The 22,783-nt window shown below is 42.6% G+C and overlaps 1 protein-coding gene and 1 long non-coding RNA gene across 3 annotated transcripts in view; one reads left to right on the forward strand and one right to left on the reverse strand.

The window, feature by feature from the left end:
- LOC310691339 (uncharacterized protein) overlaps nt 1–22,783 on the reverse strand; it is a 77,937-nt gene that overhangs the window by 47,910 nt on the left and 7,244 nt on the right. The gene's annotated exons all lie outside the window — the stretch shown is intronic.
- LOC310691487 overlaps nt 17,239–22,783 on the forward strand; it is a 109,838-nt gene continuing 104,293 nt past the window's right edge. Inside the window, exon 1 of the long non-coding RNA XR_014518516.1 lies at nt 17,239–17,663. This is a non-coding gene — a long non-coding RNA (uncharacterized lncRNA). The remainder of the gene's footprint in view (nt 17,664–22,783) is intronic.

The raw sequence follows: 22,783 nt of genomic DNA on the forward strand, positions 1-22,783 counted from the left end.
CCATCCCCTTTCTCAGGGTCTAAAATTAATCTTAAACAGGAAGCCTGTTTCTGCTTCCTCCCACATTTGAAACAGGAAGCCAGAAAAGACCCTGAGGTTGATTTTGGAGATGAGATGAAGTCAAAATAATATGTAATGAATGTTGGGGGATGGGGCAACAGAAAGGGAGAACATCCGCTCTGCTTTCTTGAAATTAGCTAAGAAGAAAATAGAGTTTTCAGAATGGGACTCCGGGAAAAGTCATCCAACCATTTTTGAGGTGGAAGAGCAACTACCAAGTAACATTCCCCTGAGCTTTCATGTGACCAAAACATTGTAACTAGCAAAAGCAGAAACCCTAATCAAGCCTCTCATTTTTGCCACCCTCATTTCAGCTATTCTTCTAAACTACTTTATACACTGGCTTGTTTCTTTTTACCAGGAAAAAAAACCCTGAACTAAATGCAATGATGCAAATGTAGCCATTTAGCATAATTTATTCTTCTGGCACTAACAATCACACCACATCAGGAGGCAGGGTTTAAGTGAGCTAGAAGATGCATGGTTACGCTGCACCCAACTATGCATTTTCTAGATAGCATATTGTGGTTTACGCTTGGTATTTGTATGAGTAGAAATCACTGTGCTGCCCGGGGCTCACAATGATACAAACCCTGACTAAAAACTCCCCTTCTGCTATGACCACAGCCTGTAATATCCATGGAGACCCTAAGTTGAAGCGATGGGTCAAGGCAGAAAGCTGTCTGTGGACAAACGCTGGCTCCCTCAGCCTGAAAGCGAGATGAGTGCCGCAACTCCACAGTCACTTTTGACTAGACTTAACCATCCAGGTGTCCTTTACCTATACCTTTTTTGCTTTCTTAACAGGATGAACTGGCAGGCAGATAAATATGCATGTTGATTTAGGAGATCTGTCTATGCCCATGTATAGATTTCTAGATTTCCAAATGCTCAATCATGGCTTTTAGAAAAATGTCAAAACGTTCTTTGTGAGAGCTTTGCTTAGTGTTGGGTGACTGCTTTCATTTGATCTTCCTTTTTTTCTCCTTCTGTTTTTCATAAACAGTAGCATCCATTACTATAACCTACATAGAAATATGTAATTCATAAAACTGTAGATGGTTTCCCATTCCCCCATGTTTTATTTTGGTTTGTATGACATCCAGGTGATCCATTAGCAAAAACTGAAGGTTTATTGAGTCCATAGGAGGCCACAGCAAATGTGTGGCCTAGCCTACAGGTTGTAAGCTTTTCATGTACAGTATTGTAGTGTGTACAGTGATCCAAGCCAATACTAGAAACATAGGTGTGTGTTATCTCTGCATAGGAGCTTCTCCAGTTCCATCTTTTATGGTCTGATCCACATAGAAGGAAAAATGAAATGGTAAAGTGCTGAGATGGTACAAAAGACCAAATATGGTGGACTCCTTAGAGAGATGTTTATTATCCATGCAAAAAGACCATAGATAATTAAAAGCCAAAGGCCCGATGAAAAAGAAATGGTTTTGCCTGGCTCCTAGGGATATGTAATGATGGCAACAGGTGAGCCTCTCAGGGGAGAACATTCCAGAAGTGGGGGACCACCACTGAAAAGGCCCCTTTCTTGTGTTGCCACAATGGGACTTCCGATAGAGGGAGCACATGAAGAAGGGCTTCAGATGATGATCACAGAGTCTGAGTAGACATCTGGTAGGCTACAGATATGCACAGAATGCTTGGCTAGATGGGCTTTGATTGAACTTAGCAGGGCATATCTTGTATTATCACACCCTATGGACAACCAGGAAACCAGGATTTATTAATGTAGGGAGAACAGGAGTGCCATTTTGCTTTTATGTCTTTGGCATGCTGATAGGACAACTCCTTCCAAGCCTCCATAAAGAGACATCCTGTTGGCTTCCACAGGTTCCCTGTTTGGAGATATGATGGCATTTTGGAGGGCCACAGGTACCCCACTTACGCTCTAGATGGTGAGATGTCTCAAGCACACCCAGCCCAATGAGGACAAGGGAATGGAAATTTAGTACTATGTTGGCAAAGCACCAACTCCTAAGGTGCAGGTGATATACACACCACTCCTGCTAATTAGCTGTCTAGGCAACTACTTCTTCAGGCTTGTGCTCCAACCAAGATAGATGGAGCAACAGCATGGCCGTGTATCTTCTAGCTCACTTAAACCCTGCTGCCGCCTGATGTGGTGTGAGCAGGAAACTGCCAACTTCTTCTGCATAGCAGCTCCAGTTGCTGGTGTTGCTTTGAGCCGCTCCTTGTCCATGGAGATTTGAATAGCATAACTCTTTTTGGGACTGCCTCTTCCTCTTCTGAGTCTTCCCGTGAGCAAGCAATTGGCAACTTCTCCTGCATGGCAACACCAATTGCTCCTATTACTTTAAGCCCCTCCTTGTCCTTGACCGTGGAGACAGCAGAGAAGGAGACAGGGGAGATTCCAATGGTATGACTCTCTCTGGAACTGTCTCTTCCTTCTCTGAGCCTTCCTGCCACTCTTCTTCCACCTCATCTCCTCCTGCCTCTGACTGCCCGACCTCTTCTTCTTGACACCCTTCCTTCACCAGCCCCAACTCCTGCCCCATGGGTGGCACAGAGCCCCATAAATCACAGGCTCTTTCCCCTGGATCATCCTCCTACCCCACTGCCTCCTCTAACCAGAACTTGACCCAGTTAGCCTAAATCCATGGGTGGTTAACCTAAACAGGATTCTCCCATTTTGCTGGATGGCTCCTCTCCCCTGAGCTTCCCATCTGGCTCCACCAGACACCTGGAAGTCACTGGATAGCTTTCACAAAATATCATTGAAAAGAAAAGAGTTCAGGGCTTTGCATGTTTAACCCCCCAGTTCCCAACTAGTTAAGTTTATCTCATGTGGCACAACTGAGGAAAAGAACTGCTGGCAGATCTTCGCTGGTCAACCATTGAATTGACTCATTACATCATCTTATCTTTCTAAGTCTCAGTAGAATGTGCTTTCCTCTGATAGCGTAAGATGGATTTCAAAGGACTTGGGGACTATGGCAAAGAATAGCTGGATTAAATATGTTGTCAGCTGTCCATTGCCACTGTCCCCTAGTCCTTTTACATAAGGCAACCTGGAAAAGGACCTGGCTGTGTAAGAGGAAACAGCTGCTTTGCTCGTGGGCAGTCCAAGCAATTTTTGTACAGAGATGTTTCACTGTGGTAGCTATAGATCTCTTTCAAAAAGAAATCTCTAATTGATTCAATGAGCATCCCACAGTGGCATCAGCAAGAGCAAAAACCTCTTATCAGCATTTAAGTTGGAGAAACATCATTATGGATGCTGGGGGGGTGGGGGGTGGGGAGGTGCCAGAAATCCTGAAACCACATAGGTCCAGTTCTGCAATGGAAATAAATCCTGGGGGGCGGGAGCAGCCCTGGGATGGCACCTGGGACTGATCGCTCCCCCTGCCCCCACCTTCGTTCGCCAGTGCTTTTATGTACCTACTGAAGCCTTCTTTAAATAAGTCTTTTAAGTAGACACCTTTCCCAGTCTGCATCTGTGCTGGAATTGTGTTTAGATGTCTTAATCTCTTTCATTGTTTGTGTCTTTGCCTCCCTGGACTCCCTGGAAGGCTGGAATATATGCTTTTATCTGCTTTTTTGTATCTGATTTATTTATTCACTACTGTCATTTTATAGTTTTAGCGATTTTTGTCTCATCTAATTTTTTGCTTTACTGAGAATCTTTAACAGTCCTTGGGAGGGTGAGTTATTTTGGAAAGTGGTTTAAATATTCATTAAACAAACAAAAGGCCTCCCTGTCTCTTGCCCCTTCCCTCAAATTTCATTCTTTAATTCCTTCAACTTCTCTACTCAAGTAAGCTCTGGGTCTTTGTCAGCTTCCTGCTTCAATGGTGGGAGGAAGAAAAATGAAAACAGGCTTCCTGACTAAAGATTAATTTTGGATGCTGAAGGGGGGAGGTGCAGAGGGAAAGAGAGGTGGCAGTTTTAATTTTTGTGGCAAAGCATGCTTCATGCATTTAGAGCTGCATACAAAAATCCAGACAGACTTGACATCTTTTTAAGACAAAGAATGATGAGGCAGTGAGGAAATTAAGGAAGAGAAAGTTTGGTGCTGAGTAACGTTGGTAGTCAAACAGAGCACTAGATATTTATGAGTGGGTACTAGAGGTAGACTTGGTATTTGTGTTGTGTGCTTGTGTGTGTGAGAGAGGGTGTGTGTGCTTGAGTGGAAAATAGAGAATAATAATGTACACATGCTGCTCCCCCCTCAACGCTTATTAGAAATGTCAACTCAGTACAGACCAGCTGCTTGATGGCTTAAAATAATAATGCAATGACTGAATTAAAAAGCTGTTTTGCTTCATGAGAAGAGAGACTGATATGTGTTTTCCCTGAAGAACGTCAGATCTACCAGCAGGTGAGGTGCCTCAGCTGTGTTCTGTTTTTTGCCTATTTGATCGTATTCTGTGTGAGCTATTTGCCTATGTTCATAATGTGCTGGGAAAGTTTAAGGATGTATTTAAATAATGGACAAGACTTGGGAAACATCTTCTGCCTTTTGCTCCATTACACAAGTCCCAGATTGCTTTATGTGGAAAGTTCTGGAGATTTATGTAATAAAACATTGGACATCATGCTTATGTTTGTGTTTAAGAAGACAGAGAGTAGCAGGTGCTTGGGTTATTATAGTTCGGACTAAGATTCATTCGTTGCAGATTGATGCCTTAGCTTTGTCAAAGTGGAGATGCCTTGTGGTCTGTTGGCCTTGTGGTCTGTTGGTCTACCCATATTTCACAGGCATCCTTCCTTTCTGAACATGGGACATTTTTGTAAGGATGTTTATCACAGTGCCGTCCCAGTTACCACTGTGACGTGCTCCCATACAAAAACTGTGTGATAGGAAACGAGTGGGAAAGCATCAAGGACCATGCTCCATGAAGAACACTGGTTTGGAGGGAACTGTGGTTACACATTACCATGAATATTTTATTGTCTGAAGAAATGGATGGTGTGCTTTAGGTCAGTTTTGAAACGGTATGTTACATTTCCTCCTAGTGCTCACAGCAGAACATAGAGCCATCACTACAGCTTCACTTTGTCAACTGTGGCTGTAGAATTGCCGCATTTTTTGCAGATATATACAATTGTCCCACAGTGGTCTGTGTCCTCACAAAACCTTAATAGCTTGCTCAGACTTGGGTTCTTTGTGGTGCAGGGAGGGACAGGACAGAAGGGGAGTTGTCAGTTTTCTTAAATAAAGCAAGATCTGGAGGGAAACCACAGAACCTCTATTGAGGTCAGGAGCGGAGAACCTATAACCTGTCAGATGTTGTTTGATTCCAACTCTCTCCAGCCACAGCCAGCATGTGTTCAGGGATGATGGTCAGCGATGATGGGGTTGTAGTCCAGCAACATCATTAAAGCCACAGGTTATCTGCTTCTTCTTTAAATATATGGTTTTTGATGGTTTCCCTCCTGAGTACATCTGCCTTGATTAAAAAAAATGTTTTGTAACATATTCCTCTCCCCCTCCTATTTTATTTGAGAAGAATATTGTTCTTGGAAAGTAGTATAGAGATATGTTAATTAAAGAAATAAAATTTGATAATAATGTGATTTTTTGTGATTTACCCTAGGCACAGTCCATTTTGGGAAAGAGGTGTATAAACTGAACGAAATGAAATGAAACTATTAAAGTTTTCCATTGTTTTGGCTGGCCCTGGAACTTAGAGGAGGCTCTCCAGTGCACATGAATGAGTTTGTCACTGTCAAGGAATGCTAGAAGACCACAGTGATACATGCCCAAACCAAAACCACTGGAGAAAAACCTTCCTTGTTAAAAAAACCAGATGTATCTGATAATAACCACTGCTGTAATCATGTCCACCTTGATACATGGCTTGACAAAAAATGAAGCGTTGACAAATATTGCTCAGAAGTACGTATTTAGTTAGTTCACCCACTCTGACTTTTGCCCATGGTACTGTCGGTGTAAAGACATTTTCTATTCTCAGGTGAGAGCTTAAAAAGTGGACATGGAATTTGTGTGTCATCTGAATCCCTTCCTTTTGAAATAATTCACATGCAGTGAAGGAAGCCACCATACAAACATGGAAAGATGTTAGGAATGACCTTTGAGACAGTGTAAGGGGCTGCTGGTGGAAGCAAAAGAGTGATCTATCCTAGTGTTTGCATGCCTAAAATCAACATAAATGTCTTTTTGTTTAGAGAAAAGCATATTTTTAAAAAGACTGCAACATGTCTTTGCCACTTGAAAGTGGCCCACTCAAGGGGAACAATTCATATATGCAACGGAAAACTTAGCTTTTGCTTCACTGTTGGTTGGCTGAGCAGGTTTTTGCTACAGTATCCATCACTGTGGAGCCCCAGTTATATACACCATGGTAAAAGGCGTGACAAAAATCTGCAGGCTTCAGGAGCAATAAGAGTTGTAATCCATTCTGACTTTTGCCTGTGACATAAAACAGTTGTTTTTTCTTAGATGGGATTCTTAAATGTGGTCATAAAACCACTTATCCTAATGAAGTTAATGGGACCATCTTCTGGCTCAGGTGGTTGTGGGCAGAGCGAGGAACATTCATCAGCAATGTTTTCCCTCCTGCAATACTGCATTATTTCAGGTCTATCCTTCAAGTGTTTAAGTATAATGGTTCAATTGACACAGAAAAGAAGAGTGCATGTGTATTAATTAAGGTTTAAAATGGAAAATGGGTAAATGTGTTTTGCTAACATTGGGGTTTTTCCCACAATGTTGTTGGTTTTCTGAAGGACTCTGAGGGTCCTGCTGAGTTAATGATGAACTAACTGGTTGTTCTTTGGAAGCTAACATGTGAGTGTTGCAACCTTAGATCAAGTGATGAAGGTATTGAGTTGCAAATCTCCATTTTGAAGGGAGTTGCCTGTTTCAGTCTCTCTGAAGGCCACAGGGAGAAAAATGCAAGTAAATGGCTCTCCCAAGAACTACAAAAGCCTGGGGTTAGAGACAGGCTAAAAGCAGGATGGAATGGGGAGAGAATAGTGTTTTGGCAAGAGCACTGTTCATGTATATAATGTGTTGAGATGGGACATCTGCTCTGAAATTTGTCTGTGGTGCCATGAAAATAAGGTACTCAATATCTTCTGGTAGGATTTTAAAAGGTTTGTATAGAACTGATTATTCCAGTTTGGCTCTACAAAAGCCAAAGGGGCTTCTTTGAGCTTGGGTGGTTGGTGGCAGTCTGATAGTTTTCCTCTGAATGTCCCTATTTCCAGTTTCCCATCAGACCACTTTTTATGTTTTCAAGTGTGTCATACAAATTCTATTATAGAGAGCCAGCACTTGTGGTTGTGGTTAGCATCCATCTGTCTTGGGAGGAGTGCGCCTTTGGGAGTGAAGTTACGCTGTTGGAAGGCTGAGACTGATATGGGAGAGACAGGTTTTGTTGCAGCTGGGGCAGGTGAAGCCATCTAGTTGTGCTGCTGCAGATGCACCATAGCATTTATTCTGTCTGCTCTCCTCCCAGGAGTCATTCTTCCTCTGGTCACTGCTATGGATGCATGACCTGACTGTTTGTCTCCAAGCACTGGGGTTGTCTGCAAGGGATTGATGTTGCCAGCCATGTCATGTTTGCAGACATCTTTGTAATGCAGAGTTGGTCTGCTGGTAGGCTGGGTGAATGAAGCCAACTCTCTGTAGGGCACTGACACTGATAAGACAGATAAATATAGAAATACTGTTCTTGGGGGAAAGTCTGCAGTGGATGGACAGTTAGCTGTTTGGTTGGAGTTTTTGACATTCTTTATGTTGCTGTCGTAGATCCCATAGAAAATATTGTGGTATATTCCTGTCAGGAGTGCCAGCTTGACTCCGCAACCATGGGTGCCAGTAGTCGTGGGTGCCATGCAGCAGGCATGGCCTTGCGACTGAAATTTGTAGAGCTGCTAGTAAATAGAGACATTCAACCTGGAATTCCCAGGCCTTGGCTAGGGGAGAAGCTTGACATATCTTTTTGATCCATCTTAAAGTTTACAAGGGACGCGGGTGGCGCTCTGGGTTAAACCACAGAGCCTAGGAAGGTCAGCGGTTCAAATCCCCGTGACAGGGTGAGCTCCCATTGCTCGGTCCCTGCTCCTGCCAACCTAGCAATTTGAAAGCACATCAAAGTCAAGTAGATAAATAGGTACCGCTCCGGTGGGAAGGTAAATGGTGTTTCCGTGCGCTGCTCTGGTTCGCCAGAAGCGGCTTAGTCATCCTGGCCACATGACCCGGAAGCTGTATGCTGGCTCCCTTGGCCAATAAAGTGAGATGAGCGCCACAACCCCAGAGTCGGTCATGACTGGACCTCATGGTCAGGGGTCCCTTTACCTTTAAAGTTTACAAGGCCACAGCCAAATTAATGGTGGTGAGCAAAAAGAATCCACAAATGCATTCTTTTAAACTCCTCTACTTTCAAAAGTTCACGTTTTAATTACAGTAATACAGTTGCTTTTTAAGGTGCTGATAATGGATAATGTTGGTTTTTTGGATAGGTGTGGGAAACCTTTGACCCTCCAGACATTGCTGTACTGCAACTCCCATCATCCCCAGCCATTGGCCATGCTTTCAGGGGCTGATGGGAGTTGGATTCAAGCAACAGTTGGAAGGCCAAAGGTTCCACATACTTGTGTTTTAGGGGTATTTTGTAATGCAGAATAACTGAACAAAAACTGTGGAACACCCTCCCATCAGATGTCAAGGAAATAAGCAACTATCTGACTTTTAGATGACATCTGAAGGCAGCCCTATTTAAGGAAGTTTTTAATGTTTTATGTTTTATAATAGTTTTAATATTCTGTTGTGAGCCACCCAGAGTGGCTGGGAAAACCCAGCCAGTTGGGTGGGGTATAAATAATAAAGTATTATTATTATTATTATTATTATTATTATTATTATTATTATTATTAATGTTTTTTGCAAGAAAATCTGGTTTAAGATTTGATTTTAAAAAACGATCCCTCCCGGTACAATTCAGAACTAAAATGTGATCCTGCCCACTCCCCCTAATTTCAGATTGCTGCAGTTTCCACAATAGGCCAATATATTTTCCTGCCTGCCTGAGTTGCACTTAAACAGAAGAACAAACATAGTGGTCCCAAGGTTTTTGATAGGCTTTATTTCACTGTGCCGCCACCCCCATATGGGCACAGTGCTGCAGCGCTGTGCAAAATCCTCCAGCATGACTTACGTTGCAACCTGCTTCCCCTTCAGCTGGAGTGGGTGTTTGTTTTGTGCTTAGCGTATGGAATTTCACAGAATATCATACTCCCAGGTTTCTCAAAACACACATTTTGGGCTCCTGTCTCTTGAAAGGCAGGATTGAAAGTGCAGGTATGTGCTTGCTTTCAGGAGAACCAGGAGATACGGATGGTGGTGCCCACAGAGCCGTTAAGACCGTGTTCATGGAAGACAATCTTACTTGTCTATGAGTGATCGCCAAAGAAGAAAGACTTCCAGGACTTCTTTCCAGCCAGAGCTCACCAGAGCTCCCCCTCCCCCATTCCTTTGTGAGCTGTGATGGTTCCCCATGACCCTGAGGTTTGGGTGGCCTTCACTAGGGACTGAACTTTAATGTGGCAGGACCTGCCCTGTGGAAGTCCCTGCCTGTAGAAGTTCAGCAGGAACCAGTCCTCTTCTTCTTCTGTCCCTTCAGATGTCTTTTAAAAACCTTGGTTTAGGCAGGATTCTACAACATGATTCTGCACCCCCTCTTTTTGCTGCTAAGTATTTATGGATAGTTTTACAGATGCTGCTGTTGATTTCCTTCTTATATGCAGTGCTTTTTTCTGAGGGGACACAGGGTTATGCATACCCCTAAACATTTTGTGAATCCCGATTTGAACTATAAAATCATGATGGTGATTTTCTTGAGACAAAATGAGAGTACCCTTAAATATATATTTTTTTAAGAGAAAAAGCACTGCTTATATGTTAAAATAATAGAATCATAGAATTGTAAAGTTGGAAGGGACCCTGAAGGGAATCCACTTTCCTTTTTTTAAAAAAAATAAAAAATAAAAGTGCAGAGTATAAATTCACAAATAAATAAAGCAGAGGTCTCTGTTAGAAAGAAAGGCTGCTACATGAAAGTGATCTTTTTATCTCCTAAAGTTTTGCTACAGTGAGTTGCCTGTTCCCTTTCCGGGAATGATTATGTGAAGCTCAATGGAGTGGGACTGTAGCTTACTGTTAGAGCTTGGTTTCATGCAAATGTCCCTTGTTAACACACACATCCACCACATCTGCGGTTATGGCTGATAGAGATTCCTGCATGAAATCCTGGAGAACTGCTGCGGATGTGTCAACAATAGAGTGAGATGGATGAAAGGTTTGGCTGAAGCAACTTCCGGTGTTCTTAATTTGAAGGAATTATACAGAGCGATGGCAACAAAGAGCTGAATTTTGTATGCCAATCCAGAAAAGGAGAAGCTGGTTGTGCCAAGGGAGAACACCTTATTTGCTCACGTCCCTGCAAATAGTTTTTGTATTGGAATGTAACACTGTGGCCGCTATAGTATCCACAATGACTTCTGCTGCTGCAAAAACCTTTATCAACACCGGGCACACTGGTTGTTGGAGGAGGGAGCCTGAAACGTTGCAACCACAAATGACAAATTCTGCAGCTAAAGGATCTTCTTCTTCATCATCATCTTTGCATCCATTCATTTACAAGTGCTTCCTCTGGCTTACACAATAAGCAGAGCTGTTTTTCATTCATGTTTCCATTGCAGATCTTGGATTTGCAATTTTTGATCAGCTAGCATGGCCAGTACTTAGGAGTGATGGAAGCTAGAGTCTTGCAGGTCGACTACCCCTGGTAATGGGTGGAGTTGCGTTTGTGCATGGAGAAAGCTTTGAATTATATTTAAATATCCAGAATACCCCCTGCTGCTCCGCATGAGTAGCAGAAACCAAATAGATTACGCAAAATTGTTAAATTTGCACAAATTACATTTTGTGCTCTCTCTCTCTCTCTCTCTCTCTCTCTCTCTCTCTCTCTCTCTCTCTCAGAATGGAGAGTACAGAGCCCAGTATCTAAAAAGCTGTTAATAGTGGCATCTGAAATGTAGATAGGAAAATGCAATAGTTATTGCAGTCTAGATTTCCCAGTCATCTCACATTCTAGGCCGAGAGGACTAACTTCCTTGACTCTGATGCTTTTATAAAGGAACACTGTGGGGAAACTCATCTTATGGTCATTTCCCCACCAAAATGACCCTCATAATTGCCTACCCTCCAAAACACCCCTGCTGCATTCTGCCAGCTCTGGTATCAGTTAAGTTCACCTTTGAGAAACTAGACAGGAGGGTGCCCATTTTCCTTGTTGCTCTGCCCTACATATGCTCCTTTCATTCTTTAGTCCCTTTATCTCATCCCCTCAAGTGACCTCAAAGTGTTTGCCAGCTTCCTGCTTCAACGGTTGGGAGGAAAGAGAAATAGAGCAGGCTTCCTGTCCAAAATTAATTTTGGATACTGAGGGCGGGAACAATGGCAGTTTAATTCCCCTTTGCCTTCTCTGCAGGCTTCTTTGGTGGTAAGCTTACTACTCATATCTAGAGAGGTGTGTGACAGTCAAGGCAGAGCCGACACATTGAAAGATAAAGAATGATCAGGGTGAAAGAGTGCGTGAGGAAGAGAGGGCTCAGTGCTGTGTTATGTGAGGAGTCATATTGAACAGGTGATTGAGCTGTAGATTGACAGAATAAGGTACAGGAGTGGTACAGATGTGTGTACTTGAGAGGCAGAAAAAGTTGAAATAATGCACTTTAAGCTTGAACTTGTTTTACCGTGGCATCATCTATTTATCAAAATGGAAACTCTGTGTGGTGGATCTGTACCTTAGTGGCTTTTTAAAATAGTGACATGGCTGGATTAAAAAAAAGAAAATTATTTTGCTCTGGTAGAGCCCAAGAATATCATTTGATCAATTAATTTCATTTGTATCCTGTCCTTCTGCCAAGGAGCTCAGGGTGGTATCCAAGGCTGTTCATCCATTTTATCTTCACAACAATCCTGCGAGGTAGGTTAGTCTGAGAGATAGTGTACAAAAACTGTTCATGCCTTCATGGCTGTGTGAGTGAATTGCTGCTGTTGCCTAACTGACCCTCACTGCATTTTCAGAGTGAGTTGTGCTGTTGCTTCTTTAGTCCTGACACACTCCTAATGTCCTTCTAAGTTTCATGCTGGGAATATGTAAATGGGAGGCATATATTCTTCTAAATTATGGACATGATACAGTTAGGTTGACTCTATCTCTCTGTCCTCTACTTGATTGTGTTGATGTTTAAGAAGTTCCAAGAATCATTTGCTTAGACCGTTTTAGTTCCAGACAAAAAATTGCTCCACATATTCATGAGTTAGTCCCATTACACTGGGAATATCACATGTGTGATGTTATCCTTCATCATTTATGTTCTTTATTTCTGAATGTGGGAGATTTTTGAAAGGGTGTTTGGTTTCCCAGTAGCCACAGTGATAGGTTCCTGTACAAAAATTCTGTGATAGAAAGCTTAGAGGGGGAGGATTAAGGACTTGGGGAAACAGCTGCACTAGGGTCCTGTTCGTGGGCAGAGGCATCTGGTGAACTACTGAGAGAAGATGCAGGGCTTTCAGTCCGATCCAGCAAAGCCCTACTTAACCTTTTATGTATAAGACAATGGTGACTTCACATTTCCATTAATATTCTATTGCCCTTTCTTTGTGGACTTGACCATAATCACTGTGTTTGCCTGTCTGTCTCAAACACCTCACCGCTGCATGCCTTGAGTCATTGGACAGATCTGCACAGTACGAGATGGGAGAGGAGAAGCATTGGCTCCACACATTTCCCCTTCAAATAAAAAAATGTTTCATACAGTCATGACTGATGTTAGCTGGATACACTGTGTGGTCGTTTCTCATCCTCTGCTTCATCAGAGTCATTTTCTGAACACGTAATATTTTGTAATATTGATAATTTTGTTGCCTCAATCTCAAAATAATTTGGCTTCCTTTTCTCCAGTTCGTTGGACATCCAAACATTGACCACTATTTGTTTTAAACTGTGTCTTTGATCTAGTATCTCTCCCATTCTGACCTGGAAGGGCTGGGTATGGGAAGAAGAATGTGAGAGACCATGGATTTCCAAACTGTTGTTGGCTAGGCATATTTTGTGAGATCCTGTGGGAGATCTTTCTGTTAGAAGCATTATGGATTCATAGTTATCATGCAATGCTGGTATAACAGTGAGAGCACAGTGATACAGGCTCAAACCAACACTTCCATTGGGACAAAATCTTATTAATATAGATGACATTTTGAGGCTACCATAGATGTCCCTGGTCATATTGCCTAGATTTTGATTTTGGCAGAGAGTTGCCTCCTGCATGATTTCAGGGTGTGTGCATCTTACATGTAATCCCACTTAAATCCAAAATCTTAGCTTTACTCTTGAAACTCCTGCGGCCACTTTTCCACTGCCTATTTGCTTTTGGGGATGTGGAGGTGGGGAGAGACATGATGGTTTGTTGGGAAATCTGATATATGTGGTAGCTTCTGAATATCTAGCGCCTTTCCAAGCCCCTTTCATTCATTGTGGCTTCCTTTTGTTAATTCATCTTTTAAGATTGCAAAGTTATCCCAGGAATCTCTCTGTATGAGTTCAGTTGGCCTTCTGTTCCATATTTGTTTAGACTCTTCTCTGTGTCACCTGGAAAGCTGTCCCCAAACTTGGGGGAGGCTCAGGAATGGCCGTTAGTGCCATGCAAGGAACTGCTGCTGAAATGGGGAAGGGGACAAGATATCTCTGTGCCTGTGCAGAAGCACACATACACAACTAAGAACATGCTAGCACATATTTTGACTAGCATAACAGAAAAAGGTCATTATTCCCCCCCCCCCTGCAGACTCTCTTTGCACTTAAGCATGAATGACTGCAAAGCAGGTTTTGGATAGAGCATTCATCATTGTGGGAGCTCCAGCTACTATAGTATGCACCGTGATACATGACTTGACAAAATCTGGAGAATTCAAAAATACTGCTCAGCTGCAAGTGCTGAGACATGTCATCCACTCTTGACTTTTGCCCCTAGGCACCAGGTTTCTTTGATCACAGATGGGATTGTAGTTTGGGTGTGGGACCATGACTCCAGTGTTAACCTTTTCAGCCAAGGGGAGCTTGTCCGGCTTAGGTGTCTCATGGTGGACTGAGTGAAGGCTGCCTTTATACATCCCTATTCTGACCAGGTTTAACTGATCCGCCCACATATATTCTTTGAGTTCAGTTGGGGTAGATAAATCTATGAATTGTAGAGTTGGAAGGGACCCCAAGGGTCATTGAATCCAACTACACGGAGAATGTTGTCTACAGGACAAAGGTCTACAGGATGTTTGATTGGTCAGAGTTTTTGGCATGGTGTTTGTTACTGTGGTAGCCTCCATACTGTTGCACCGTGTTACATTCCTGTGCACAAACTTCAGTCATGTTCAGATTATTTTCCTCCTCAATTAGAGCTTGTAGGTGAACGGTAGATTTTTTCACATAGGAACAAAGCTGATAACCTCCTGAAACACCAACATGAACCATCATCCCATTATGTTTCTGAAATAATTGTTGGATGTAGAAGAGAGCAGCTTCCTGTATTTGTTACACCTGTTTTTGCTCCTTTGTGGTGTTGAGGCCATCATTTGGATTTTGTGGTCAGTGATTTATTTACCCTACCTTTGTTTTGTATTATGTGCTGAAAACTATTCTGTGGTCACTTCATTATGCTGCAGGAACATTTATAATTGTGGTTGATAAATAAAAACAATGCACACATATGCCATTTTCTCTTTGAAGCAGACTCTTACTGATGCCAAAGATTTAAGTTTTATGTATCTTAGAAGAGAATGGTTAATGCTCAGAAGAGCTATACAATTCCTTGGACACAGTCTCCAATCAGCCATGACACTTATTGGGTGACCTTATGTGGGATGTAGAATAACTAGAGGGAAGGAAGACTTTAGTTGTTAGGGGCAGAGGACAGAATATCTTGGGCCATCACTGCTAACTATTGGCTCATATGCAACCAGCATAATAAATCTGTTGGTTCCCTCTCATTGTCTCCAAAGACTATTTGTACGGGATTGTATCACTGTGCCCCAGCCCCGAACCACAGTGAGGGGAGTCTTGACAAAAACTTCCTCAGTTTATGGGAGTTGCTTCCTGCAAATAAGTGATGAGGGTCCCTGTCCTACAGATATGCACAGCTCTGATGGTGCACAGAGTAGCTTTCCCCAGTCTGTTCAGTGTCATTGCAGGCTCCCTTGCAAAGTTTGAATGTAGCCCATCAGCTAAGATGACTACTTTCTTTCCAGGGCCAATACACCATGTTTTTGTTCAACAATACCATGGTCCCTCTCCCAGCTGAATATTAATTTATTCTTAAATTTATATTCCCGCCCTTCCTCACAAAGTAGTCCAGGGTGGCAAATGGCAAGCCACAAAATGATTTTTAAAAACCTCATTTGCCATTTGGACAGGGTATCTTAATGATCTGAGAAGTCTGTCTGATAGGAGATGAACAGGGTATGTGCTGCTTGTTGTTGTTTTTAAACAAATACTCAAGGGAGAGAAAGTGTCCTCTGGAGGCTTTGACATCTTCCCAGAGCATACAGTACATATATACTGTATTGTCAGTCAATGTTGTTTGATGGGTAGGTTTTCATATGGTATTTTGGATTCAAGTCCAACCTCAGCTGTGATCAACACAGTATGATTGAATGGAAATGAGTTTCTTTGAACTGGTTTACGGTGTGATGCTGCCTGAACCAGTGAAAATGAGTCCATATGCACATCTGTATACCAGGGACTTTGTAGGCCCAACAACCTGTACTAAGAACATAACTCACCCCTTGCCTTTTCCTGTAAGACCTATTGCAGTCGTTAAGAGTCGTCAACAGGCTCATCTCAGCTATCTGCTAATCTCCCATTCCCACCACCCTTCTGAGTAATACCCCTCCCCACCTTCTCACTATATAGAAGGATCTGGCAACTTCTGTTTCAGTGTATCTGAAGAAGTGTGCATGCACATGAAAGCTCATACCAAGAACTAACTTAGTTGGTCTTTAAGGTGCTACTGGAAGGATTTTTTTTATAAGAACATAAGAATAGCCTGCTGGATCAGCCCAATGGTCCATCTGCTCCAGCATCCTCTTCTCCCTAGATGCCTTTGGGGAGTCTGCAAGCAGCCTTTGAGCACAACAGCACTTTCCCCTTCTGTGGTTTCCAGTAACTGGTAAACTGATGCTGGGGCCAGTCTTGAGGAGCAGCACACCTGAAGAGTCCCTCTCCCGCTGTGTTATGGTATGGTAGTAAGGCATCTCTATCTTAGCTGGGCCCTGCCAGATGTGCAGAGGCGACTCACCCCTGGAGTGCATAGGGAACTTGTGAGACCCAGCAATAGTAACATTAAGCTATGGTCCATGCTCTCCTGACAATCAGCAATGTGACTAATGGGAGGCTGAGGATGATGTGGAAGCATAACAGAAGGCTATATCCATATTGCCTTCTTAGGAGTGGTTTTGTGGGAACCTGTGGTAGATGTCAAGGGGCCAGAGGTTCATGTGCCAGTTTGAGAAAGGACCTGCCTATACCAAAAGATAGCATCGCCCATACCTGTGTGTATCTCCATAAGGAGTTTTTGTATTGAGAAGTAACACTGTGGTAGCTATATCCCCACACAATGGTTTGTGCCAGTACTAAAATGCTTACCAGCACTCACGACAGAAAACCATCCTTTTGTATATGGATGCGGAAGGGAGCATGTATGGAATTCTGCAACCACCAATCACAAACTCCACCATGGAAATATATCTAGTTCTGTTGAGTGTATTGTGTATGAAGGTAGCATATGGCCTTCCCCCAAGAAGTAGAATTTTGGTGTTTCTGGCGGTGTTCCATGTAGACCAAGTTCACTGTTTCTTTGTCATCCAAGAATTATGGGGAAGGTCATCATGCAATGACTTTTCCACCTCAAAAATTAGTGTATAAATTGACTCGAGATCTTAATTTCATTCATCTCATTAATCTGTTTAACCACCTTTAAGGTCTTTGCCAACTTCCTCCTCAAACTGTGCGAGGAAACAGAAACAGAATGGGCTTCCTGTCCAAGATTAATTTGCGGTACTGTTAGAGACATGCCAGTTTTCTTTGCTAGTGACTTCAGTGTCAAAGCTGGCTTTGAATATGCAGAGATGTAAACAGCAGTAACAGTAAATGTGACAAATTTTAAGGTGAAGAATTATCAGCTGGACACAAGGTAGATGGGAAGAGAGCGATTCATCTCAAAATATATAGGGAACCATATGGAGTTTCTTTTTAAAATCATACATTTGTGCATGAATATATTTGTATGTTGAAACTGAGTAGTAGATGGCTACACAGAAGCACAGGAGTGATCATGTTTTTGTGTTGCTGAGGAGAGAGGCTAATTTCACGCATATGCTGCAACTTTTTACAGTTGACTTTTTCAAAATGGAATCTTGGTGTAGCTCTGCATCTTGATGATTATTTACAATATATAAATATATTCAAAGATTATAAAGCTCTTTTGCTGTATGAGACAAGAAGCCAACAACATCTGCCTGAACATCATCAGGACATAATAAGGTGAGGTGCCTTTACTGTCCTCCTTTTGACTCTGATGTTTCCATTTGAGGTACCCTGAAGATCTTTCAACTTCCTTTGAAACCTGAGGTGGGAAGCATAACTAAGCATAACTATTAGTGCAAATCACAGACAAGATTTGGACAGATCTATCATCTATCATCTATCATCTATCATCTATCATCTATCATCTATCATCTATCATCTATCATCTATCATCTATCATCTATCATCTATCATCTATCATCTATCATCTATCATCTATCATCTGTCATCTGTCATCTGTCATCTGTCATCTGTCATCTATCATCTATCATCCTTTGAGTACTGTATGTGGAGGAAAAAATCAGATATATAGAAGAGGTTGAAGAGTATGTTTAAGAACTCACACACATACGAGTTCATTGTTAAGTTTGTGTTGAAAGAGAGAGAGGCATTTGCCTTTGTAATTTTGACTCAACATGCATGATTGATGTGTTAGGGAACAATGCATCCAGCACTGTTTATCTCAGTGGTATCCTTTCATTCTGAACACAGAAGATTTTGTAAGGGCTTTAATCACTGTGCCGCTACCCCCGTATCACAGTGATTCACTCCCATACAGAAAAATGGAGTGTGTGGTGGGAAAGTATAGGCAGGATATCACAGATTGCTCTAAGAAAAAGTTTCTTAAGGGACAGTGACTTACAAAGGTCAACGGCAATTCCATTTGCCTGAGATGAAATGTTGAAGAAGTTGATGGAATACTCTTGATAAGTTTGAAAAGATATGCTAGGTCCCCCCACAAAAGTTCACAAAGTGCTTGCTACTTCTGGAATGAGATTTATTGATGTGCTGTCCCAGTCTGTTACACCGTGCCCTGTAAGCTCAGAAAAAACAGAGCCTGTTCAGATTGGAGTTCTTTCTGGGGCAGGGCTGTAACTCGTTGGCAGAGTCTTCACTTTCCATGCAGAAGGTCTCAGGATTGTTGTTGTTGTTGTTTAGTCGTTTAGTCGTCTCCGACTCTTCGTGACCCCGTGGACCAGAGCACGCCAGGCACTCCTGTCTTCCACTGCCTCCCGCAGTTTGGTCAAGCTCATGCTGGTAGCTTGGAGAACACTGTCCCACCATCTCGTCCTCCGTCGCCCCCTTCTCCTTGTGCCCTCCATCTTTCCCAACATCAGGGTCTTCTCTTCTCATGAGGTGGCCAAAGTATTGGAGCCTCAGCTTCAGGATCTGTCCTTCCAGTGAGCACTCAGGGCTGATTTCCTTAAGAATGGATAGGTTTGATCTTCTTGCAGTCCATGCGACTCTCAAGAGTCTCCTCTAGCACCATAATCCCCAGCATCTCCAGGTGGAGCTGGGAGAGACTGAATCCCTAGAGAACTTCTGCCAGTCAGTGCAGACAGCAATGAGCTAGATGGAACAATGATCTGACTTGGTATTTATGAGGCAGCTTCCTATGCAAAATCCAACTTTTCAGCATGTGACTTAAACTTTGTCTCAAGCAAATAGCTCTCTCATCCTGAGTTGGGAAGGTTGAGCACGGAAAGAAAAAGGTGAACAATTACCCCTTCTTTTCTATTTTTTAATTACCAAATCTCTATTTGCATATTTGCTACCGATAAATTATATTTACCTAGGTGACTATGTCTATTGCAAAAAATGAACCTACATTATGTGTGTGTGTTTATAATAATCGCCATAATAGTAAATATCCATAAAATAAAACAACATTCCTCTTGGAAGAGGTGCAAGCTCGTAGAGTTGGCTCCTCACATTTATTCCCACTGGAATAAATGGGCGTTAAATCACTGCTAACTTTTCACATTAATCCCAATGGGACCTACGTAAATACAGCCAGCTTTGTGGTTTAGTCATGTCCCGGAAGTCTGTCTGTGGACAAATGCCAACTCCCTCATTCTGAAGCAAGATGAGTGCTGCACCCCATAGTCTTAACTGTCCAGGGGTCCTTTATCTTTACCTTATCTTACCCAAGAGTACTGAGTTCATCCCTAGTATGCTTGCATAGGATTGCACCCATAATATACATTTCTTTGACATATTAGACCAAAAAAACACACATAGTTTTAATGAACTATAGGGTCCTTTACCCCTAAACAGGGTCCAAAGAGAAGTAGCAATCCATGTATGAAACAGAATAAATGATTTAGCAGGAGCAGCCATTTGAAACAGTTGTCTATATATAATCTGAGGAGGTTTTTGACAGGAGACCCATCATTGTGTAGGGCCAGCTACCCACACAGTGCTACATGGCTTGGCAAAATCTAGAGGATCCCACAGTAATGCTCACTGAGATCATCCATCCACTCAGGCTTTTGCTCAAGGCTCCATAAGCAAAAGTTGTTGTCATTTTTAAATGGGGTGATAGAAAAGAAATTTCCAGGGAGTCGCTTATTCCAAAGTGATCATTTAAGGCCAATGGAATCTCTTTTACCTTAGATGGTTGGTAGCAGTTGGCATGGTTTCCTTTGAACGTTCTTACTCCATGTTTTTCATCTGGTCACATTCCATAGTTTCCAAATACTTCAAATTACATTTTAGAAAACCAGCACTGATTAATTAAACAAACAAACTGATGAACATGTGACCTTGGGCATGGTTGTGTGAATTCCCCTCAGTTTCTTGTGTGTATAAGAGAGAGAAACAGAGAGGGAGAATGGTGAAGTAAGAGAGACTGAGGAAGTGGAAGCTCTGAGGTATTGAAGGCTTCCACACAACTCATTCTCCTCTGAGTCCCACTAATTTAAAGTTATTTCCTTCCCAGTATGTTTGTTTATGATTCTGGCCATGGGGACTGCTCTGGGCATCTCTGGGTATACAGTCTGCCTTCTGAGTCACCTCTTGCTGAAAGCAGCCTCCATGCCATGCCACCCCCTCAAAGACATCAAACTTGGGAGAGCTTCCAGAGTGGGCTTTAGCTCAGTGCAGTGAGCTGCCACCAGAAACAAAAAATATCACAGTGCATAAAAATAGTCACCATAGATTTTTGATTGATGTATTAGGGAACGCGTAGCACTTAAAACAACCACCACCACAATTTGCCAAGTCTCTTTTCTAACTAACTCTGTCCCACATGGAAAAAGTATGACTTCATGTTTGCAAAAGGATCTAGCCACAATCACATTTCATCCAGTTGTGGGTTGATAGAGCAGGTTTTTGATGGGGCACCCATCACTGTGGTAGCCACTGCTATAATAATACACCATGATACAAGGCTTGACAAAAATCTGAAAGATTCGACAACACTTTCAAATTTATCCTTCATTTTCCATTGTAGAAAACCAGCATCAAAGTGCTTTCATGACTCCAGTTCTTCCATGAATGTAGGTCTTCTAGGAGATGGTTGACTGGTTGGACAGATAGTGTTTGGACGTGGTTTATGTTACTGTCATAGCTCCCATAACTATAGTTAGCACCATGATATTTCCCTATACCAAAACCATTGTAAGAGGTTTGCCGGCCGGTTCTGTCTGGGAAGTAACGAGGAAGGACTTTTAGCTATGTGTCAGCCTAATTCGCAAGTTGGATGCAGTTGGCTTTAGGATAGGGATAGGGAATCTTTGACCCTCCAAATGTTGCTGGACTCCCACTCCAATTCGTCCCAGCCAGCATGGCCAAAAGTCAGGGATGATAGGAGTTGTAGTCTAATGCCTCTGGAAGGCCACAGTCTTTGCATCTCTGCCTTAGGGGGATTTGTAAAAATCAGCGTGTATATGCATTGCATCTGGCATATGAAGATTTAAAGGTATTGTGTATAAAACCTGAAATAGCATTCAGAGTCAACATTTGATGTGAAACTTGCAATGATTTGTGATTGAAATGGGGGGCAGAGTTGGAATTACCACATTTCAAATTGCTACTGTTTTAGCCATGTGGCATTTTTGCTGGTTAATATTGCTCTTACAAGCTTTTTGATCGACTTCATTTCACTGTGGGAGCTGCTACTCCATCGTACATGATGTTACAGAGCTGTACAAAATCCTATGGAAGGAATGATTAGGGGAGGCGCCACTTGCTTCTCATGCAATGATCTCATGAAGGATTTTGGTGGATAATTCCAGCCCAACTGGTGGTCAGCCAGCTTGAAACAGTCCTCAGGTCATGTACTAGGGCCTGTCCGCTGCTATCCTTTGGTTGCCTGATTTTGGATTTTTACTAATCATAATTTTTTAAAATAATAATAATAATAATTTTATTATTTATACTCCGTCCATCTGGCTGTGTTTCCCCAGCCACTCTGGGCGGCTCCCAACGGAACAGAGTAAAACTTCAAACATAAAAAACTTCCCTAAACAGGGCTGCCTTCAGATGTCTTCTAAAAGTCAGATAGTTGTTTATTTCCTTGACATCTGATGGGAGGGAGTTCCACAGGGCGGGCGCCATTACCAAGAAGGCCCTCTGCCTGGTTCCCTTTAACCTCACTTCTCTCAGTGAGCAAACCACCAGAAGGCCCTCGGTGCTGGACCTCAGTGTTCGGGCAGAACGATGGGGGTGGAGACGCTCCTACTACTTGCCCTGCTTTTGGCATCTTCTAGGGATTGCCCCTGAACTGCTGATTGTTTGAGGCAATGGATAGTGTATAAGGGGGGATGGGGAAATACAGTTTTCAGAGGAGAGTGCTTGAGAAATTGATTTTATTCTTGCAACTGAACATCTGATGTGAAACTTGGAACCATTTGCAGCTGATTTTTTTTTGGGGGGGGGGCAGGCAGCAATTGCCACATTTCAGATTGCTGCAGTTTTAATGGTATGTGAGCCAGTGTGGTGTAGTGGTTAAGAGCGGTGGACTTGTAATCTGGTGAACCGGGTTCGCGTCTCCGCTCCTCCACATGCAGCTGCTGGGTGACGTTGGGCCAGTCACACTTCTCTGAAGTCTCTCAGCCCCACTCACCTCACAAAGTGTTTGTTGTGGGGGAGGAAGGGAAAGGAGAATGTTAGTCGCTTTGAGACTCCTTAGGGTAGTGATAAAGCGGGATATCAAATCCAAACTCTTCTACTCTTCTATGCCACTTTCTGCTGGTTAAAACTGTAAAAAGCTTTTTGATAGGGTTCTTTTCACAGTGGTAGCTTCCACTCCATATCCTACACCATGCTGCAGAGCTGTGCAAAATCCCATGGCA

Source organism: Podarcis liolepis (genome assembly GCF_965112155.1).
Source record: "Podarcis liolepis genome assembly, chromosome: 13".
In the NCBI taxonomy this organism is placed as follows: Eukaryota; Metazoa; Chordata; class Lepidosauria; order Squamata; family Lacertidae; genus Podarcis; species Podarcis liolepis.